We start from the raw sequence: 20,367 nt of genomic DNA on the forward strand, positions 1-20,367 counted from the left end.
AGCTTTTTGTGCGAAATACAAATATGGTTTTGTTATAAGATTCCTGCTGGATTCTCATTGATAAAATTTCCATCTTTGTGTTTATGGAAATGCACCGTATTCAATTGAAGCAAAAGAGAAAAGCGCTTCCCTGTCACACAAAGGCCCCTTGCTAAGCCCCAACAACTTATTACATTTATTAAGGTCTTATCAAGTGTGATATGCTGAAGGACCCAGGTGGCCATCAAAATTATTCTCTTATCAGGTGTTCATTCGAAGTGGAATTAGGATGGGAGTTCTAGTTAAGAACTTATGCATACAGGAGTTTAATTATTATTAAAAGAACGACGCCACAATAGCTGGCGTTGGCCCCCTCTGCACTCTGAATCTTAACCCCTAGGAACCTTCATTCCAAAGGGTTGGCATATCTCAGACCTGCACAGGTTTAATCTGAGGCGCGCCGCGTCCAAAAGGGGTGAGTTGCACTGTTAATTTCATATTGAAGGTGGGCACGTGTTGAGAGGAGCTGAGACAGGTAGCGGGTACCAGGGGAGTCAGCCCCATGCCCTATGAACGATTGCCAGGCGAGGTGTTAATTGGGCAGGTCCAATGGCGGATGGATGTTGGGTGTCCCGTTGCAGAAGGGAGCACTCGTGGTCTCTGAATCTCCCATAAGTCATTGCTTCAATCTGAAATGGACTTATTATGCTGCTAAGGCATGTTGTTACGTGTTATGCGGCCCACACTGATTTCAGTTTGAAAAGACCTGGTGAGCTGTGATCCAATATAATAGCTTAATTTGCGCGCGTGTGTGTGTGTGTGAGTGAGAGAGAGAGAAATAATTCTGTTTGTGTGTGTGTGTGTGTGTACTATACTACTATATAAACAATAAATCTTAAATAAATAATAAATAAAGCAGTCAATTCATGCACTCCAATGTCCTTTAGTGGGTGGACAGACCAATGCATTGAATGCTTATGCTGCTTTTTACATTTATTTCATTTAGTTAGTTATATAATGATATTTCTATGCCACAATATACATGTATTTTAGTCTGGGTACATGTCCATCTTTCACCATTTAAATATGAATGCACCTCCCGGGTACAGCAAAAGCTGCTGTCTTCAGAATTCACACAACCTTCAATTTAACCTCAGAACCATTATGTTCAATGGGAAACGGCCTCACCATTGTCGAAAATGCAGCATCCTTTTCAGCAAAAGGATTTAATTAAGCCCAACACATTCCAAAAGAAAGTAATTTTGGGACACAATCATGTGTCTCGAAAAGATAATTCCTCTTAATGGAGGCTTTTGAATACATTGACTGGAGCCCAAACTGGACCATAGTATGATATGTATTTTTATTTATTTATTTATTTATTGCTGTGCAGTAGACTTTGGGAGAATGATGAAATCATACCAATATAGATGATGTGTCCGAATATTTCAACACCATGTCGTTCATACACTTATTTTTCATCAACATTTATCTTATCATCCATTTCTTGTTCCCCAGTGGTTTACAGTCACTTTGACTCTGTTACCGCGTACTAAAAGAGACCAGGACGTCCACACCGCACCTACCCGTAGTGTGGACCTCAAAGTGTGCCGTACGAGATGGGTCTGCACGCAGCTGTCACCCAAAGTGTTGATATCTTAATCAACACAAGGAGGGACACATGATTCAGTTGGGGGTGTGAGGCCACATTTATGCCTGGGAAGTAGGAGCTGTAGGGTGAGGTACGACGTGTTGGGTCAGCGAGAACAGCGCTGAGGGACTTTGGGGGAGTAGTCTCGCTTTGTGCCATGTGCTGAGGAGACATAATGAATTACATTATAATTATAATACGGGCTGGACGCAAAAGGAACAAAACAGATATTTGAGCAGGGGGTGGAGAGGGTTGTCCCACTGAGATTTCGGGCCTCAGAGCACGGTCATTCACACTCTTTAACGCGATTGCACACTAGCTTTTGCCGTCATGAATGGGGCTTTATCTCACAGTATGCACACTCTAGCAGGGCACTTCAGACTTTTTAATGCGGGTGTATTAGGACGATCACTACTGACCGCCAACTCTGAAATCATCTATATTATTTTCGATCATGTTTCTACCAAATAGCGGTAACCAAACTCAGTAATGTAATAGTAAAATGGCAGTATATAGTATAGATATCGCTAGCATTCAAAATTTGTATTCTGTGCATTGATGCTTGCTTATTTTGAGTGACACGACAATCCTGACCCCATCAACAGTAAATAAGACGCGTGCAAAAAAAAACGTCAACAAAAATAGAAAGCCATCCATGTATTACACGGCTGTGTGCATATATGATGCCGTGTGTGCCGCTGCATTCTGTGTGCACAAAGCGAGAGTTGATTGGTGCGTTGATGTATGCCGGGTGGGCGGTTGCGTCTACGCGGGGTGATGTTGGTCAGACCGCCGGTAGCCTGGGCAATGAAGACCGGGGTGTCGGTTAGGGGGGTTGGTTGCCAGAGCAATATAGAGAGGCAGAGGGGAGGGACGTTGGCAGTGACTGAGAAGATGAGGATTTGACAGTGAGGTGACAGAAAGTTCAAACAAAATGAGGCTTGTAGATTAGCAGCGCTCCCCTCTGTGACAGGTGTCATCTCTGGGGGCAGTCTGACACTCTGCCTGCTGCCACTCTTTATATAATACGGCGAGGGAGAGCAGGGAGAAGCAGGCAAGAGAGCGTGGAAGGGCGGCGCCAGTCTCACCTCACTGAGCACATCCTGCCGGAGTCTCCCTGCCAGTCATGCCGATTAAAGCCCAGGTGCTACAGGGAAGCACCGGCACATAAACATATACACGTGAGATGAGCCAAAGGCAAAATATTCTATTAGAACCCATGATGCATCCATTTGCTTTCATGTAAATCATGCCGTGGGGAGAGATAACGCTTCTACTAAATTAGATTTTTACATCATTGAAACAAGTTTAGCTCTGATTCACTGTACTTATCTCTGCGTGGCCTAACATTCACAACTTTGGGAGGACTGAAAAAATGTGTGATAAAAATAGTTGATAAACACATTGTTTATTTTAAGCAGGTAAAGGTAGAATGTGTGGATAGCCTGGCGTGATGTAATGTAGTATTGCATTTTTTTTTTGGAATATATTTTATTACTAAGCCATTATATATATTTTTTTTATTGAATGCATTATACTGTAATATTTTATTTTATTCTATTATATATTATATTTTTCTCCAGATAAGTAGTTTTTTTCTTAAATGTAAATGTATTTAAGTTTCTAATTATTTGCATATGCATTTTAACTGTAGATTAGTTAAGCAGTATAAAATGCCATAATTATAACTGAATGTTGCTACAAAGTGTCACCCTACATTTATTCTCAAGATTTAAAAAAACAATTAATATTTTAGATATTAGTTTATTTTTATTTCTTTAAATTAAGACATATCTTCATTTGGTCAATATTAAATATTAATTAATTATTAAATTGAAGAATGTGATTTTTTTGGTGTTAGTAACCTTTATATTTATTTACTGAGAAAGTTGAAAGTTAAAGGAAAACAGAGTGAATGGAGTCTCAGTCTGTGGCCTTTGCCCATGTCTGTGGCATAAGTGGGTATTCGGATGAGCTGGGGGAATTTGCTCTGCCTCACTACGCCTCTTACAGACTCTTTGCCTCCAGTACCTGCCCAAAGCCTGAAGCCATCTGGCCCCCAGATTGAGCAGAGCTCCACTCAGCAAGCCCTGCTGCCTCCCCTCTGGGTTAGGCAGTCAGCAGAGGGTCTGCTCCTTCTCTCTGGAGCCGGTGGAGGACGTACCCTCGTGCACAATCATATATAACATAGAACAAAATAGTAACCTTTAGTCACTTTGAATGATGGTCAGTTTATGTGAGCGAACCCGACTGCAACTGGTTACAACCTCAGAGGACAAAGGAACTACTGTGAGTGTGTAGACGAGCGCTTGTAGTGGTGACAAATACAGATCTAATTAGTATTCTGCTGTTTGTCTTTTGGACAGATGAAAAATGCCCCCTATTGACTTTGTCAGGGGAACCAGAGCATAGGGGAGCAAGAAGATGCGCATGGTACAGCGTAGACTGCAAATTACATTGTAAGTCATGCCAAGTTCATACCTCACGATCCGAGTAATAAGCGCTTTGCGGGGAAACGGATCTCACAGATTGTATGGACAATGGCAGCTTGCAATATGTTATTGTGCTGAAACATTACAATGTTTTGCAAAACATTGCAATACCCAAAAGAGTGTGAGGGTTGAGCGTATTCCCTCCGCGGGGATAAAAGGAGACACAACACTTTGTTTGTGCTGGGCAACAGACTCAGTGTTTCCAGCGCGAATGGTGAGTGGAAGATAAGACCAGACTGAGATGAGAAAAGAGACATTGTTTGCATCAGACTCTGGTAAACAGCATAACTCAGTGACATTTTGAATGGGAAGTTGTTTAACGTCCTCAGGGAAATTTTTGCAACAATTGATTTTTAAGATCTAGTCAAAAAAGTAGTTACTCAAATCCAAACTTTTACGTTTGCATAGGATTTTTTGACACACAAACTTTTCAATAGATTCAACTTTTACTCCCATTCATTTTACCACATATTTTTATAAATAATGTAAATAAAACAAAATAGTGCAAGCTGCAAGGAATTTTTATTTATTTATTTATTCTTCTTGTTACAAGCAGTATTTATCATTATAATAATAATAAATTATAATATATATTTTTACATTTCAAAAATTAATTTATTTCTTTTTAAACAAACATATTGTAAGATCTTAATTTTGTTTCTTTATTATTTTTACAATTTAAATGGTTAATGGAAATCTACAAAATACAAAACTTGAGATTTATATAAAATTGTTTTTCATTTGTTTTAACTGCAAATCTATATATTTGAATCACTCATATTTCTATAACAATAAATTCTGCACCCAGACTCAAACCCAGACATTTTTCCTTTTGCATTTTGTCGTCTTCCTAAAAAACCCTCTAACCCCACTTTTGCCCATGTGTGCACATACACACATGCCTTTAACTTTTCTATTAAACTTACAGCTGCCCTGAAAAGGATTACTGTGAAGTTGTCATAGAAAACAGTATCAGCATGAGATTAAGAGAGTGTGTGTGTGCGCGTGTGTGTGTGGCTTTATCAGAGTGGCTTTATGTGAGGGTTTAGGCGCTAGCAGCTCCAGACAGTGAGGGTCTATATGTTCTCCTCTCCCAGCAGCATAATCACTCATGAGTGGCACCTCATTTCACAGCCTCTAATGGCATGACATTCGGAGCACACCGGGGTACCGAGCACGGAAGCTTTCTGCGGTTTTTCGGGTGGGAGAGATGACGGGGGGTAGCAAGCAAGCCGATAGCAGATGAGACTTTGTGCTGATCACAGAACTTTGCGTATCATTTTGTGTCTCTGACTTTGCTTGTCCAGCTTTAATGGTGAAGCTTACCATGACTCTTAATTTTCTCTTCTTTCTTCCCATTTTATTTGTTTTTTGATGCCGCCCCCATCCATGATAATGCAATAATCATGCATGAATGTTGGATGGTACATGAGCATGGCTGATTGCTACAAGCACTGTGCAGCATCCTGTGATGTTTGATAGTTTTGTATTAAGCGCTGTCATTTACACCAAAGTTATCTTAACTGCCTCTGTGATAGACATTACAGCCCTCTGGGATTCCTCTGCTGAGGAATGTGTGTGTGTGTGTGTGTATGTGTCATGTGCCAAGCCCCAGGCTCTACCCTGTCAAACAAGCAGGCAGGCAGGTATGGCTGTATAATTGTGCCGTGACACTCTGAACCCCTGGCTGATACATAAGCATGTTAATTTTCTGATAGCAGGAGCGCCGGGCAGTCGGACTGCAAGTTATGATGGGCGTAATTTGTGGCTTCTGCAGCATTGTGAAAAGACCGGGGTCACGGACTGGATAAATACAAATGAAAATTGATGTGGGGCTCATTTCTGTTTGACCAGCCTGTCTGGGGCTTCTAAAAGAGAGCAAGGAGGATTTCTTTGGTACGGTTGTCAGATACCCCATTTACACACTGATATCTGAAGAAAGAGGAAAAAAGGAAAAGAGGCAATAAAAGATGAACAATTTGTGGATTCTTGGAACAATTCCTGTGCTGATTGTTTTTGCAAAATGCTTCTCATTTTATAACTCTTTTCTCTGATTTTTTGGCTCTTGCTTAAAAAGTTGCTTGGTTTACTTTGTAAATTTTTCTAAGTGTAATTTCCAATCAAGGTCTTTTTTTAATATTTCAAATGTTTTCTAGACAGCAATGAGATTAAACAGAGAAATTTTTTCTCATGAAAAAGCTATAATCTTACTTTTGTTAAAACTGTGTTTATACTTGCTCATACTAAGATACCAGAGTTTAAAATCAAAGTCCGATCATTTATTTAAGTTCATTTAGAAGATTGATCTATATAATTCTTATTTAATTCATACAAATTTAAAAAAAGATAAAAATAATTTGAGCTATGCCTTGCATATTTATTGTTCATATTTATTTTACATATTTTTTATAAGTCAAGAATTTTTTTAATTTTTGTAATAGTCTATTTTCTCTAAATAATATAATATGAAACATCCTAAAATACTGATTCTTATTGATTCATAAGATATAGAGAGCAGCAGGAATGATGAATTTTTGAAGACCAACCCGGAAGTTAAAACATTGGTTCCTTCACAAAAGACCATTCATTTTCTCCTAGACTTTTGGAATGTCGCAAAAATAAGCTCTGTGTTTAACAAAAGTTAAAGACACACGTTTTTGCCAACAAATTAATCTTCACACATAAATAAAAAAAATTGTGAATTTTAAAATATTAAAAGCAAAATTTTGACTTTTAAATTCATAAAAGTTGTGCTTATCTGTGAAGACTAATTCGTTGGACAAAACATGTCATAAGTATCATAAACTTCTGTTAAACACACAGCTTGCGATATTTATTGCGATAATCCAAAAGTCAATTGGAAAAATAAATGGACTTTTTGGGGGGGACCAATGTCCTGCTAACTTCCGGGTTAGCATACAAAAATATGTCATCCCTGCAGGACTCTGGGCTCATTTAACCCATTTGCGCCTGATGTTACATGAAGAAACATTACATCTACCGCCGGTTACTTTTATTTCATGTTTATTTCGTTTTTGGTAGATGTTGACAATTCTTAGTATTTTTTTCTGAAAACCCTCAGGAGATAAGGGTATTTATCCTAGAATAACAATTAGGTGTTTTAGGAGTAAATGGGTTAAGTCTCCTGCTTTTTTGCATTACCTAACTTATGTAAAACCGCAGTATTCACACATATTTTTTCCACTAGTTTTTCTTTGCTCAGCTTTAATGGAGATATGTGTTGTGTAAAATGAATATACCAGATGTTTGCTCCGAGACCAAAACAAGATTATCGACGAAAAATATGACCTTTGTGATGCACATATTTTGAAACACAAAACACACATTTCAAAAATTCAATGTTTTTCCTCTTGCCAGTTTCTTTTTTGCGTTGGTATGTTAGTTTGTCTTGTTCAAGTTGGAGAAGGCCAGAAATGAACAGCTGCTGATTTGTGTGAGGTCACATGAGTGACATCTTCATTTTGAGGAGGAACGTAGCTGAATAGAAGGCTGTGTGTTTTGCGAGCGTGTGTGTCTGCATACATAGATGTAGATATGTGGGTCTGTGTGCGTTGCCCTTTCGCATAGGTGTGTGCGTGCATGTGTATATTTGAACATGTGTGAGTTCTCCAACAAGGCCCAGAGACGACTGTCCTGCTTGAAACACTGTCACTGTTCGCCTGACTGACAATTCAAGAGCTCTTCATTAGAATCCCGCTGGGTCTACGGCAAAGAAAAACAATGTGGTTGGCCCAGGACCTGTAACCTTCCCATTTAATCACCAGTTTGAAGTGCATTGTCTCTCCTCACCGTGGGAGCTGGTTTCCAAGGCTCTGTTGAGACTTCTAGGCAAACAACCTCCTGTCTGACCGGGTTAACACGTCTCTCCCTGTCACACAAGCAAAACTTTCTACGGCTCGATTAGCACACATTTTCCTTGTGGCACATGTTGCAATGCATATCGTAACGTTATTGCTTATTTAAGGAAATATCAGATGTGGATTGAATGCACCATGTATTAACGCAAACAGATGCTTTGTACAAACACATGGAGTTTGCCAGAAGAGGCGAACAGCACATATATATGTTTTTTTTTGTGTGTGTGTTTATAGATTTTTTTTAGCATTTTTCTATGTTTGCTATATAATTAGTGGCTTATGTTTTATGCATCATGTTTTCACAACTGCGATGAACGATCACATCAAATAGTAATTTTGCAACATAAACACAAGTGCTATGTATATAAATAACCAAATATGTTAAGACAATTGCTTAATTGCGAGCTGAATACATAAATGTGCTGTTTATTTATGTTTATTATTAGACAATTTCACAGTTTTATTCCTAATAAAAAAATATGCACTTGTCACGTACCAAATTCTGTACTTCTAAAATAGATCACTCATCACATCGCTCAGAAATTAAGATAGCATGCCAATGCACTTCAGCTGCTTTAAGACAAAAAAGGTAGGAGAGAGAGAGAGAGACACAGAGAGAGAATAACAGTGCATGGGAACCCCCGCATTATCACAAAGATAAGATCTATAAAACATCTTCTAAAAGAGGAAAAGCTTGTTGTGGAGATATTGCGACTCATATCATTCACTCTGTCTTTGCCCAGTGTATAAAGCGAAAATACAGTACCGTTTTAATAAACCAATGAGACCTGAACAAAAGGCAAATGAATCCTGCTGTCTGATTTCCAGAGCTGCTCTAGTGACCTCTTCTCTCGGCAGTCGTGCTGTATACTGCAAATGAGGCAGGCGCCCGGGGAATCCAGCTCACCTCACCTTTGACTGCCTCTGTGCTTTTTTGCACTATTATTAAAAAGTAATATCACATCTTAGCAATAGCCTAGAGTTATTTACATCACTGCAGTGCTGAGGACAATTATAAATGGATATTAAAATTGTCTATACATGCATAAGTTGATTTTCTTTTAGAAAATATATTCCAATAGTTTTTTATTTACATATTTCTCAAAATACATTCTGATTCATGTATTTAATTATTTAAAAATCGAAATAATAAAAAATACACAACACAATATAAAATGTTTTAAATTCAAAGTATGTATAAATACTGCAGAGATTAATTGTGATTGCAAATGCCTACATTTTTTTTCCATTGTAATTTAAAATTAAATTACATGCTGTTCCAGACATTTTATTTTTGTTTTTATTCACTATTCACTAATTTAAGACAACTGTTTAAGCAATTCTCTTTACTTAGATTTTCTTTGCAGACTCTAATGGGTGTTATAAGGATGAAACTGCAATAGTACTAAAAGGAAAGGAATATTCTGAAAAGGGTTAACTATCTTTCTTTGTTTAAATTGATGGGTAAAATCTGAGTAGAATAGACCATAATGTGTGATAGTAACATGCTGCACATGCATAATATAAGAAGGGAAAAATAATCTATATATTAGCTGTAATGCACTGTGCTAATAACCACATATTATAACTGACAGGTATGTCAGATGGCCTTATGAGCAGTTTTGCTGTTTTATTGGAGTCTTTTGTGGATCAACTTAAATATTGCTACCCCACAATCACAACAACCATCTTAGCACATCATATTCATATAATTAATTAATTAATCAAATCATATAATCAATGATCTGAAGTAGGGTGGTTATGTATACTAATTTTAATATTTCGTGAGTTTAAATGTACAAAAAATAAATTTGTATATTTCAGCTTATTTTAGGATAAAACATTTAAATCAATAAAAAATCATTTAATTTAAAATCAATACAATATAAAATTGTCAAATTCTCAAAATTGGAATACCGTTGCTGTATACCCTGTATTGTTTTAGTTTTCTTATTGAATAAAATGATGATGATGGTGCTGTAAAAATGACTGATACATTATGATTGGACAGATGAATTAAGGAATAAAGGAATGAAGGAATGAGTGACTAGGAATCTTCACATTATGTGTTTTTTGATGTCCTATGATAATATAATTATACTATCCACACATCTAAGAGGAGAGGTTGATTTGTCTTGCTGTGAGCTAACACACTTAATTGCAGTATGCAAATGAGAGCAATTACAAAGCTTTTAGGTAAAGAGATGACAGCTGAGGTTGAAAGAGGAAGAGGCCTCACCCAAACAGTTGTCATGGTAACAATATGAAGTAACCTTACAGTCAAATAATTATACATGGGGGAGGCAAGCTGATGAAACCTAAGGATAGTAGAGGTTTAGTAATGCACATGCATAAAGACATCTGCCGCGCAGAATAATTTTAACAAGGTCTTTATGTAAGAATCAAGAGATTTTTACTTCTCTTTGTTAATGACCTAACTTTTTTGTACTCTCCTTTCTTCGAACCGCAGAAGCGTGTCATAAAACCGCTCAGGCACAAATAACATACGTCCAGCACTGCATTATAAGAGCGAAAAATAAACCATTTACATAATTGCTACTTTGTTAAAGGCTTTGCCAAGGAAACGTATATCATCAGCTGCATTGAGTCCCTCGCTCAGCCATTAAAGAAAGACTTGAATAAACCAGCATCATTGTCACTGCATTAACATCATTTCATTGATCCATCAAGAATGCTACAATTTATATGACAATAAATCAATTCTCTTACATGCCAAGCTATCCAAACAAGTACAGCAGGCCTCATGTTTGTGACTTAAATATACTTAAAATCATTTTCTTCTCAGAAAAAAAACTATTCTTGCCTAGAATTGGCATAAGGGTTGCATTCTTTTCTCTTTGTTTACCACAAAATGAAGGGGTATGACACAGTGCTGAATGCCGCTAGCATACCTAATAAAAACTGTAGTCACAAATTGATATTTTCTATGGCAATTTATTTTACAATTACTCTTGCGGAGGCTTTCATGAATTAAATATGAGTTCTGTCTGGGAATTAGATGTTATAAAGGTAAATTACAAGAGGCAGGCTGTAATTGAGGTGCCTGCAACATGGGCCTACTGAACTAATCCCTGGCTGGGTCATGTGATAGTCTGTCCTCCAATGACAGAAGGCTTTTTTGCCACAAAGCCTGAGCAGCTGAGAAAATTGATTTCTCATCTGAGCGCTATTTGATAGCTTTTGAAATCAGAAATTGAAATTAACTAACCTACGCCCCGTCATTACAAAAGAGCAAATTAAAATTGCAACAGTGTTTCCTATTGGCAGTGTACGCCTGCCAAGGTAAATTTCTAAATAGATTTTAAGATGCTCCGCTTGCATGCCTGAATTACTCTCTCTCTCTCTTTTTCTCTCTCCCTTTTTCATACACACACAAACCACTGTTTCATTACACACAAACAACCTGCAGCACACGCACCTGTGAATACAGCATTGTAGAGAATTGTTTCATTGTAAACTGTAGGCAGGGACAGATTATTGTAATTAATATTGTAATGCTACACTGGGACAGAAATCCTCTTTCCATGACACTAAAATTAATTCAATGATGAGTGAAATATGCATGATGTCTTTGATCTTTAAATAAAAACAGACTTGAGAAAAGTCTCCAACAACATGTTATAATTTTTATGCAGATATTATTTAAATGTGTTTTCAATGAGAGTGGCATGGTTTCAGAGTTTAAAAAAGGTTCAAATTAATTTGACTAAGTTAATTTAACTGATTTCAGAACTGTGCACTCAAAAAAAAAAATTATTCATTGGGTGAACTCAATAAAATTGTGGACAGGATTTCCATCCAATATGAATGTGTACCCCTAACTCATAAAAAACTGCTTTACACAATTAAAATATATTGAGCTAGTCCAACTCAATTTAAAGTAATTGGCAATACTCAATTAGTTGCCTCAACTCAATTTAGTGTAGTCTGAATAACTCGATTTAGTGTAGTTTGAATAACTCAATGTAGTGTAGTCTGAATAACTCAATTCTGTTATTTTATATAAACATTTTTATATCATACTAATTAGCATAACCACATGTTAGCATGCTAATAATAATAAAAATAATGATATTTTGGATGAGCATGTGAGAAGAGACTGATCTCCAAACAGGCATTAACACAGTTAGTGCTCATTGAGAGAAATATGTCACATCCACAACCTAACCACAAGCGCTACTCTTCTGCACGATGGTAACCAAACAATTAGAAAAAATATAACACAAACGCTTCTAAATCTATAAGATAAATGGACATTAAACACTGTTAAGTCTTTAAAAATGCATAAAATAACACTTAATTAAAAATATTACTGTCCAAAAGCAGTTGCATGCAAAGCATGCTGGGAAATAATTTTTCCAGAACTCAAACTAATTGTGTTAACGCAATTAAAAAGAAATCAAAGAATTATAGTACATATTCATTTTGTATTAGACTAATTAAATATATATACTTAAGCTCTTAATGAGGTATTTTAAATTAATTGAACACAATTTTAATGTGCCATTTTTAAGAAGGGCTTGAATTATTTTTTTGAGTGTTAGTTTCATTTAACTGTGTCCTGCTGAAATATTTAGCCTTGCTTACCTCTACCAAAGACATCTACCAAAATAAATTGCTATTCAAATCAAAAACAGCCCATTTCCTCTTCTCTCCTTCAAGCAGGTGCTTGACCCCATCACAATCTGAAGAACGAAACTTTGGACGGGCAGCAGAAGAGTTGTCAGCTCCAGGGGGGATCGAGAACGTAAAAAGTGGATGTTTGTTTGACAAAAGACATGGAGGAACAGATGTTAACGCAGGTGGACACACAGATCAATAAGCGGTGCTGAACGGAGAGCTAGTTACCTGAGCTCGAGCTACTTGTAGCAGATGTTAAACAGACTGATGCCTGAGTAGGCAGATCAATGGACAGCAAGCAGATGGAGTAGAGCGAGCTTGTGAGCGAAGGGAAGATAGAGTGAAAGAGAGAAAGAGAGAGAGAGTACAGTGTGAAATACTCGCAGTGAGATAAAGTCCTGCGTGACAGGCAGATGGGCACACATCCACAAAGAAAAGTTTACTCTCACCGCCACTAGTAAACAATGGTCTGCCACAGAGGAAACTTTCTGCCATCTGTAGCTAAGCTATGTTAAATGCCCAAATCTCTGTGTACAATCTCAATTTGCCTGTAATCGTTCTTAAATTACATTAAGCCCGAGGCTGTCACTGTTAGACATTGTTGAAAAATATTCTGCCCCAACTGATTACTTTAGCTGTCAGTCAAGCTAAAGAGGAAGAGCTTTATTAGGCCGGAGGAAGTGCGACTCGGCCCTCGCCGCGCGCTTTGCTAACTTTGCTCATTAACTGTGCTAACAGGTTTGAGTCAGGTTGTGAGGAAACGTTCAGTCTCTCTTGAGTCCTATTAGTGTCTTAAAGGCAGCGTCTGAGACAGGCAGTGGACGTGATTATGACTTTGCACTTCATCGTGTTATCACTGCTGTCGCTTGACCATTAGCTACCTGAGTGAACTGGATGTTTTGCTCAGCAATTATATCACACTGGTGAAGTGAGAAAACCCCACTTACTGCCTGTAAGTAAGAGCGTGAGGTAGAGTTTGTGTGTGAGGCTGCGTGGGTGAGTAATTTTATTCCTTCACACCCTTCAAAGCAGTGGTATTCTATTACATTAAAAAGTCGAGAGCGTTCATTGGCTGAAAAGCTCACTTTTTGTGTGTGTGTGTGTGTGTGTGGCGACATTTTGCTTTGGAATATTTCAATATGCATTTTCTAATTAGCGTACAATCGGCAGTATGTGACAGTGGTTATCTCTTTAGCATCAACATGTCTTGTAGTTTTTTTATTGTCTGGTCAGACAGTGAGAGAGAGAGAGGACTCACAAATTTGATAATTTTATGACAGCCCATCCCAATGGTCTTGCTGTCCACGGAGTGACTTGAACCAGGCGATGGCCTGATAGACTTTATCTTGTCTACTCTGGGATGCTGGGAGAGACTCCTCGGTGGTTAGGCATTTCTGCAAACCCCCCAGAGCCTTAACCTTCCTATCTCTCCCTGACGGCCCTGTTCAGACACTAAGGTTGAAGATCTGACAGAAGCCTGTTGCTTATTTATGGTTCTGCATGTTTTATGTCTCGGTGAGATATGACAGCCGTGACACGGTGCTGATTTCAATCAGCCTGCCACTCTGCAGACCGAGTGACAGCCAGCAAAAATGAGAAGTAGGAGAGATGGGGTAGAGCGAGAGAGAGAAATAATCTTGAGAATCGTCATTGTCTCGATTCGGGCTTTGGCCTTGTCTACGGCTCCGAATTCTCTAGCCTCTTTTAATGAAAATGTTTCATTCACATCTCAAATGAAGGTGGCTGCTGCCTCCACGGCCGATGAATTCAATAGAGGGGAATAAAAAAGGGAGAGAGGAGAGGATGGGGGAGAGAAGGGAGAAATACGCTTTTGTCAGAGGGAGCAGGCTAGAGGAGTAGGTGACCCCTGAGCCAAAGGTGCTGACATTGCATCAATCCCTTTAGGGTAGAGGCCTGCTAGACCAAGCCTCGCTGAAGATTACCTCCAAACATCTGAGGGATGACGGCTCTATCTATTACGCACGATCCATACACACACATTCTGGACCCTGGACTGATCTTTAAATTAAGTCTAAGATTGTTGCATGGAACGAGGGGCCCCGGTGCGGGCGGATCTGTTTCAAAGGATTTGGGGGACAGCTCTGTGTTTTCCTGGGACAAAATTAAGAAGCATCTCCTCCCTTCTATTTTCCATATGATAGTAAGTAAATTTATGCCATGGGTAGTCACAATAAAGCTCTCACTTGTCATATGGGGGCTCATACTGCTTATCCTGCTAAGATTCTCCCACGTGGCTTACACACAAACTTATGGCATGCACTTAAATTTAGAGTGTGTGCTAATAATGCATAACAGATTTTCTGGTTCTTTTAATTACATTTTTTTTTTCATTGTTTAATATTTCTTTTAATTTCAGTTGTATTTTTTGTTTACATGTCTTTTGTAAAAGGAAACTTTTTAATATTATCATTTTATAATTACAATTAAAATAAAAACTATTCTAGTATATATTAATAAAATAGTATATATTATTTGTTCTTTTTTGCTTGTTTATTTAATTGAATTTCCAAAATTTCATCCTAAGTCATTATTTTAGGTTTTTTTTATTCCAATTTGTTGCGTTTTTTTTTTAAATCTCCAAAGTAACTAATGTTTCCATTATAGACTGGAACAGAGAATTAATTAGCTGTCATTGGATCAGTTCAGTTTCCTTCTGCTAATAGCAAATGTTGACAGGTGTCTTACATTTCATCTGTTTGGTTTCTGGCTACACTTCATGCTAAAATGGATAATTGATCCATCAAAAAAAGTCTCACAACAGGCATTAAATGCCTCCAGACAACAGTAGTGAACATGCAGAAAATCGAATTTAACCCTGTGCTGACTGCAGCACTCCCTCCGGCTGTCAATCAAGCGTCTTGCTCTTTGGCTGTTTCTGTGTTGTTAAATAATCAGAGAGTGAAAGAAAATGAAACATGAAAGAAAAAAGCAGGTCTCGGTGGAACTGTCATGAGAAAGGAGAAATGCCATGGGGGGTGAAGAATGCCTGCAGTCCGCCAGCTTTTCACATTGTAATTTGGGTCCCTGGGACTGACTGGAGGTAGCGGCTGAGTGAGCGAAGGCCTAGGAGTCACAGCTATGGCTGACCCTGCCATATACACACGCTCAGAGAGATGTCAGCCCCATAGCTCCTTGGGATCACCCCACTGCCAGGCACTTTGAAAGCGTCTGCCAATTCAGCTTTAAGTCGTGGCTGAATGGACGCGGATGAGAAGGGGAGTGGACAGCAGCAAAAACAGGTTGCAAAGGGAGAAGAATTTGCTTTCAAAATTTATTTGGCCTTTGACCCTTGGAGTCCACCCCTTCGCCCCTTTGCTTTGAATGCGAGCATATATATATAGATATATTTTTTTTTGATTGGGTTGGTTTGAGGGGCACAGAAAGAGGTGAGATGTTTTAGAGGGGGTGGACCAGGGGGCCTGTCACTATACATATATTAATAATGTGATGGCTTCATCTGCTTTTGAGGGGCAGGCATGACAGCTTCACAATAGCTAGAGCTATAGCCTTCCTTCAACATGCGTGGCCTTCGTGTCTAAACAACATGGGCAGTGTATTAAGACATCAGGCGGCCGCAAAGTATTGACTTAACATCCAAGTGCAACCTGAACGGCAGGAGTCACTCATTTAAAATTACTTAAAGCTGCAATCTGTAACTTTTTTGCCATCTCTGTTAAAAACACAAAATTGCTGGTTACTTTAATTATGTATTTACGTGAGTTAAAGTGAAATATGTCAAATATGACATTTCCAATTAAATAAGACCTGACATCTCAAATTTTAAATCATTATTACAAGTCTAATTTTGTAAATTGGAGTATGGTAAGGAGACTTAAACACTAAATTATTAAGTTCTTGCTAAATAACAGATTTTTAACCAAAAATAGTTTTTGCAGCTTTAAGCGGCGGATTGCAGCTTTGAAGGCTATAAAATTGCCATCAAATATTAAAATGTGATAGCCGAGTGTGATGTGCTTATACAAACAGACAGATTGAGGGTGATCTGAGAGTGACCGCGCAGCTGTCAATCAATGTTGAATACAAAACATCTTGTTTTTACACTTTTCTTAACCTAAATTACAAAATATGCAGAATATATAAAAAGCTACAAAATATGTAAAAACTTGTTTTAATATTAAAGTTTTACAGTGAGAAATTATATATTTAGTTTTATAAAAAATTAAGTGATAAATCTTCATACAATTTTTGATCTAATTCTCAGAGTGTGTGTGTGTGTGTGTGTGTGTGTGTGTGTGTGTGTGTGGTGGTGTTGGGACCATCGAGTGAGAAAGAGAGAGAGTGAGGTCAGCGAGAGCACAGGTAATTGAGTCGTCCCCTCCCGAGCTCGTTTTCGTTTTTTACCGAGCTCCTCAACCCAGCCCCTCGCCCTTGCCCTAGCCACACAGCGGGCACAATTACGCTCCCTATCACCTCTCCAGCTGGCCCCTATGATCCCGCTCTCCTCAGCCCACTCACCTCGTCTGGCCCTCTTCCTCTTAACCTCCTGGCAGCCTCTCCCAGGGAGCCAGCATTAGGCTCAACAAACACCGGGAACCAGTGAGAGATCGAGAGAGTTTAGTTCCCAAATACGAGTTCTGCGAACAAAGGGTCAGCCATTTTCATGCTAGTGTTGTGCTTTGCATTATTCAAAATACTTTTATCCTGTGGGTTTCGCGATGCCAGGTAATGTATGCATGTCAGAAGGGTACGATGTGTACGAGCCCTGCACTTAAAATGCAGATCATCTCCATAAAAAGAAACAAAATGGTGCATATTTTGGGTTTGCTTTCTATTTCTATTTTTATTGTTTTTTAAAGGGTTTTACAACAATCATTATGCAGCTAGTTACTATTAACATTTCATTCCAAATTAGTCACATGAAGTGTATTATGAAACAGTCACGTATGTACCCCAGCTCTTTTCCTAATTAGCATTTTTCTGTCTCCTCACTTCACAGAATGTCTTGATGGACCGGGCTCTCTCAGTCCGTCCCCTCTCGCCTTGACGAGGTAGACATGTCTCTATCCCGCATGCTATTACCTGAGATAATGCCATATGGTAAAATGTAAACAACATCTGCATATTCATGTCGTAATTTCATCTGTTTAATTAGTTCCAGCAAAGCAGTTTAGCCTCTGAGGCCCGGGCTGTCAATGCGGTGTGGCTCAAGTCGTGCCCCGCTGTCGAGACTGACAGTCTTCCATTGTTCACCCAGCATTGCCGCCCCACCAGTTTAATGCCAGGTGCGTCTGTACAGGGCGTGGGTGGGGTGGGGTGGACACGAGGGCTTCTCTCCCATTAGATTTCAATAGACAAACAATTGACAAAGCTTCAGGTCCTTTTAAAATTATATGCATGGAATCGTTGGCTTTTGCTCTGCTTTGTATTGTTATTGTTGTCTTACGTTAATTGTATTTATGTGTTTTCAGTTGAACTGTCATAGCATTTTCGGTTGCTTGCTTGACTGTCTTGACTGTTGCGTAATGCTTATAGAATTTGCTAGAAAATAATTATTATGATTTTTTGATATTGAATCATTTTTACCAAGTTCATCAGATACTAGTTAATGGTCCAGCAATAATTCTCTTGACCCTAAACTGTCCAAACACTGACGTCTAGGGAAGAAAAATTCGTACACTTATTAGGAGAGTCAGATATGTTTTAGCATTTATTTCTTGATGAGTGCCCCTGGTGTTGCGACCCGCTGGCGTCGGGCTAATATGCTAGAGTGTGCTGTGGCATTGTTCTCAATCAATAATAAATTATCAAAGTACTGGCTCGAGCTGCCAATGTCCGCTTTTGCCTTGAACCCTTCGTAGTGAAATGACAAACAGAATTGGAGGGAGACTGGATGCCTTTTGGCTGCATCACTGCATTGCCACCACTACATGGTTTAAAGCCTTTTGAAGATACAGTGAACTGTCAGCTTGAATTACTGTCCCCAACTAATTGATATAAATTAGAACAGAAGAATTTTTGTTGCTGGCAAATGTCAAAATGATATCCTCAAAGTAATTGTGGGACAAGAAGGCGAACGGCACAATACACACACGGAGACCCCCCAAAAAGGACAAATTAGGCAAGCGAGCATACAAACTCGATTTGACATGAAGAAAAGCGTATTAGGCAAACATCTGACTGGCCACTTCACATTCACCGCATTGAATCTTCTCTCTAACTTTAAGGCACAAAGACTTCATCAGAATTAAGTACCTGTAACTGTATTCTTTCATTCAAATGCAATTAACGATATTGTGTTCTTCTTTTCCAACCTAATTTTCCAGATTTTTCTTTCATAGGCTATCAAAGTTTGTCATTGTTCTCCAGAGGCGAGCTGTCTGAAGCGGTAGAGTGCTGCTCGGAGATGGCCTGGCTGGATGACTGGGTTCTGGTGCCGGTCTGTCTCTGTGAGAACGGAGCTCAGGCTCTTCCCACGTGGTGGCCCCTGCCTAGCTTACTGCACCCACAACCCCCCCATCTCACCGCCAGGCCAGTGGGTGCCAGTGGCACCAGGGATGCTGAGGTGGGGGGGCCGCTAAAGCCCTAGGAGCCTGCCAGGGTCAGGCCAGGGGAACGTCCCCTCTTCGGATAGGGGTAAAAGTCACATAGGGAGGTGGCTGGGTGGAAGCTTCGTAATCCCTCGATGCTGGCATGGCAGCTGGAGCAGTTTGCTCGGCCCATGTAATGATATCGCTTGCACTGGAGATGATGTCTGACCTCATTACCAGAGTTTAATTGGATTGTTACACAGTTTCACTTTTTCTTCTCTCTTGCCTCTCCCAATTGCTTTCTTTCTCCCTCTCTGTTTCTCTCTTACCCTGTATCTGACAGCTCTCTAAAAGCATTCCTCAGTTGTTTTGAAAGCAAATTAATTATTTCTCCATGCCTTGTGTGTTTATGCGGCTAGACAATCTAGTCTCTATCATTAAGATTATATCAGTGGTCCGAGCGATGTCGCAATTTCCATTTGATTTGTTTCTCCTACTTACCCTCAAATGTATGACATATTGCAGTTTTAAGTGTTACTTGTTAAAGATAAAATGTGCAATTTTTTGTTAAAATACACAAATGTTTATATTACTTCTGTAGTCTGTATAATTATCCTGACCAGCTCAACACAGCAAATCAGTTTGTACCAGTGAAGGTTCTACACGGAGGCCAAGGGTGGCCCGTGCCTCTGTAGACATGTCCCTGGCCACCCCTGTGGCCACCCCGTGCTGACCAAATAAAAAACTATAAATTTATTTTGAATTTACACGCGAGCGCCAAAAGCGGAACTAATGCGACGCAACGTTCTTCACGGGCAAATTAGAGCGGCGCACCCAACCCCTGGAGCTGGCTGCGGGTGCTGCTCGGCGAGTGTCTCAATTCGTTCACAATCTCCCGATGTTGAGAATGTGTATGCAGGTTTGGGCACTGGCAAGGACTCTAGCTGACTTGACATTGGGACACTGTTCACTTGTTCTCCTGTGACGTGGCTGCTTAAGCGCGGTGATCATTCACAGCTGTTACTCATCAACAACAGGTGTCGTGAGCAATTGGGTCCCCCCGGGCAATTCGGTCCATATCTATGGCTGCGTCCGAAACCGCATACTGTATAGTAGGTACTGAATTAGATGAAGTACCTACTTACTTAGCGTTAAAACAGTAGGTACTGTATAGTATGAATCCTGGTAGTATGAATGAGATTCGGACGTACTACATC

At 39.2% G+C, this 20,367-nt stretch overlaps 1 long non-coding RNA gene across 4 annotated transcripts in view; it reads left to right on the plus strand.

Annotated features, from left to right (window-relative positions):
- Positions 1 to 20,367, plus strand: part of LOC129419743 (uncharacterized) — a 46,519-nt gene that overhangs the window by 24,113 nt on the left and 2,039 nt on the right. For all 4 annotated transcript variants that reach the window (XR_012357713.1, XR_012357715.1, XR_012357714.1 and 1 more), the window contains exons 3-5: positions 17,620 to 17,671; positions 17,776 to 17,905; positions 18,962 to 19,800. This is a non-coding gene — a long non-coding RNA (uncharacterized lncRNA). The remainder of the gene's footprint in view (positions 1 to 17,619; positions 17,672 to 17,775; positions 17,906 to 18,961; positions 19,801 to 20,367) is intronic.

Source organism: Misgurnus anguillicaudatus, chromosome 15, assembly GCF_027580225.2.
Source record: "Misgurnus anguillicaudatus chromosome 15, ASM2758022v2, whole genome shotgun sequence".
In the NCBI taxonomy this organism is placed as follows: Eukaryota; Metazoa; Chordata; class Actinopteri; order Cypriniformes; family Cobitidae; genus Misgurnus; species Misgurnus anguillicaudatus.